The following is a 2,990-nucleotide window of genomic DNA, read 5'->3' as shown; positions in this document are numbered from 1 at the left end:
CACTGATGATTCAAATGTGAGTTTTGAGCAGTGCAGAGTAGCGCTTGTTGTTTGTTGTTTCTCCGATCACAAATGCAGGCATGGTTTTATGGTTTACGTGGCGCGATACGCAACGCGTAAAAAGACAGTATAAGTCATTATAATCAGTAATTATGTCCCCACTGGATGCAACAAATGCCTCATTTGTAATGGGTTTTATTGGTGTTGTCTCTTATAGGACACGCCATCACAGTATGGTAAGGGGCGTAACATTTCCGTCACACGCTTGAGGTATTAAGCCAATCACAACGCACTGGATAAGCTGGCCAATCAGAGCACACCTCGCTTTTCAGACAGAAAATACTGTGTTTTTTTAACCTTAAACCGCATAAACATTGCATTACACCAAATACACAACATAATGTTCTTTTTAGCAACGTCATATAACCCCTTTAATTAAAATTCACATTAATCAAGGATTTATTGACTTTTAATGCATTTCATTTCGAAATGTACAGAAATACGTGTAAATAATCTTTTAGTTATGATTATTTCATTTATTCGCTATACTATTTATTACTAATGTCTCATTTCAGTTTTGTATTTATTCCAGTTTATATGAAAAGGTTCATGTAGCGTTGATTAAAATTCATATACAGACTAAATCCTTTTCACTGAACACGTTAAAAATAAGTTTGAAAAGTTGTCGGGAGCATGCTGGTGGTGACGTCGAAGGCGAGCGACCGTGGTGCTGTAATTCGTTTATAGCCTAAGTTTAGCTTTTAAGTTCTGGCGCTTTTATTTAGGCATCAAAATTCATAAAAGTTATATTATTTTGTGAAGATTATCTCGATGGACAAAACGTGTAAGTTTTCCTGAACTATGATTGAACACAGAGCTTATTTTTTGCGAAAATCCAAAAGCCTATGGAAAAATCCTATAGGCTTTTTGTCGAGGGAACCAGTGCGATGCTAACAGCCGATCCGCCTACAACGTGACGTCATAGTTCCCCCACTCTATAATTTCAAATCATAAGATTGCGCTAAAAATAATCCTTATTCATCATTTTGACTGAATGGGCTGTACATTTTCATTCATTTTTTATTTTCAGAACAACTTTACGTTTGGTATATTAATGTGACGTGATATAACAATCTATAGAATTGCTCTTTTCATGTTAACTTATTCTGCTGTAAGTAAATGAAAAAAGACAACATATACTGTGCATTTGTGGTCTGCTCTCCCGATTTAATTTGCTATATACACCATTAATTATTCCCTGGAATGCACTAATCTTTAGTTTTTCTCCCCAAATCCTCATGTCTCTTTACATGTTTGTTTTCACTTGGATGCTGTAAAATGTATAGGCTATTACTATAATGAGATTTAACACATGCGGATATTACTGCGGATAGAAGCAGGCTCTTTCGGAGTTATTCATGGTATGTTTAAAGTAATTTGTTAAGGCTTTTACACTTTTAAATTTCCTTTTAATGATCGATGGTTGAAGGGTGAGTAAAATAATGTCACCTCATTGTACCCGGTTTTTGAAAATGCTTATTATTGCGTTCATAGAGCGAACCTTTCGCTGATTGTTTACAGTTTAACAGAATTTACTCCCATGATGCTTATTATTGCGCTCATAGAGCGAACCTTAGCTGATTGTTTACAGTGTAAATGGAAAATTACCCCCATAATTTGTGGAAGGAATCATGGTGTGTAGAAAAAAAGGTGAATAGCATGTTTGTAAATTTGAAGAGCGGAGTAATGAAGGGGGGTGTGTGCATCTTCTTCTTTTGGTTTTATGGCGGGTTGCGAACCAACTTCATAGGTGCATACCACCACCATCTACTGTGAAGGAGTGTGAAGAGTATGATTCCTGTTTCCCACATAATCCCCTTATCCTGTCTGTTAATACACGCTTCCTAATAAATCTCATCATTGCACTGCATTTGGACCATTATTTAGTATGTTACTTAAAGGGTTAGTTCACCCAAAAATGAAAATTAGCCCAAGTTTTACTCACCCTTAAAGGTGGGGTAAGCGATTTTTCAAAAACGCTTTAGAAAACTGATTCGGGCCGAGAGTGTCGTGGACCTTCTGGGAAAGGGTTTGAGTGATAGTCAGATGTTTAAGATGGTTTTAACATTTTTAGAGCTTACAGGATTAGACCACATCTTGGATGCCCTGGGGGTAAGCAGATAAACATCAAATTTTCATTTTTGGGTGAACTATCCCTTTAAAGGTTGGGTAAGCGATTTTTCAAAAACTCTTTAGAAAACTGATTCGGGCCGAGAGTGTCGTGGACCTTCTGGGAAAGGGTTTGAGTGATAGTCAGATGTTTAAGATGGTTTTAACATTTTTAGAGCTTACAGGATTAGACCACAGGATTTAGTGTTTGAGGATGAGGATTAGGGCTGAACGTCACGTGACACGCGAGAGTAAAGAGGTGTGTTCGACTTGAAGATCAATCGGTGTATGACATCAAAGTACGGAGAGGGAGAAAGCATAAGGAGACGTCCGCACTCTCTTATAGCTCTCGCAGTACTCTGATGACACACACCCATCGGTCTAAGCAGCGCTGCTTCAAGCCGAGTGCGGGCCATCAGCAGAAAAAGCAACTAAATAAAACAGTAAACAGACAAAGGACATAAACACACCCATCGGTCTAAGCAGCGCTGCTTCAAGTCGAGCGCGGGCCATCAGCAGAAAAAGAAAAGAAATAAAACGGTAAACAGCCAAAGGACGTAACTTAGAATGGGAGATGGATCGGTTTGTGAAAGGGAAGAGAAAAGCCATAGATGAAGTCGCACAGACCCAGGCAGCTGCTGGTCATTTAAAAGCTAAATGCAGAAAATATGACGAGGAATATCTTGCTCTCAGCTTCACTCGCCGTGTCTATACCGGACGCTACAGTTGCCGCGTCGCGCCACAACAGCTCTACACTGAACGCGACAAAGCGACCGTTGCAAATCATTTTAACTTTGTGTCAGTACGTCATAAATAGAACA

This window comes from Sinocyclocheilus anshuiensis, unplaced genomic scaffold, assembly GCF_001515605.1.
Source record: "Sinocyclocheilus anshuiensis isolate Anshui unplaced genomic scaffold, SAMN03320099.WGS_v1.1 scaffold697, whole genome shotgun sequence".
NCBI lineage: Eukaryota > Metazoa > Chordata > Actinopteri > Cypriniformes > Cyprinidae > Sinocyclocheilus > Sinocyclocheilus anshuiensis.
The sequence above is the reverse complement of the archived record's forward strand: the minus strand, read 5'-3'. Positions refer to the sequence as shown.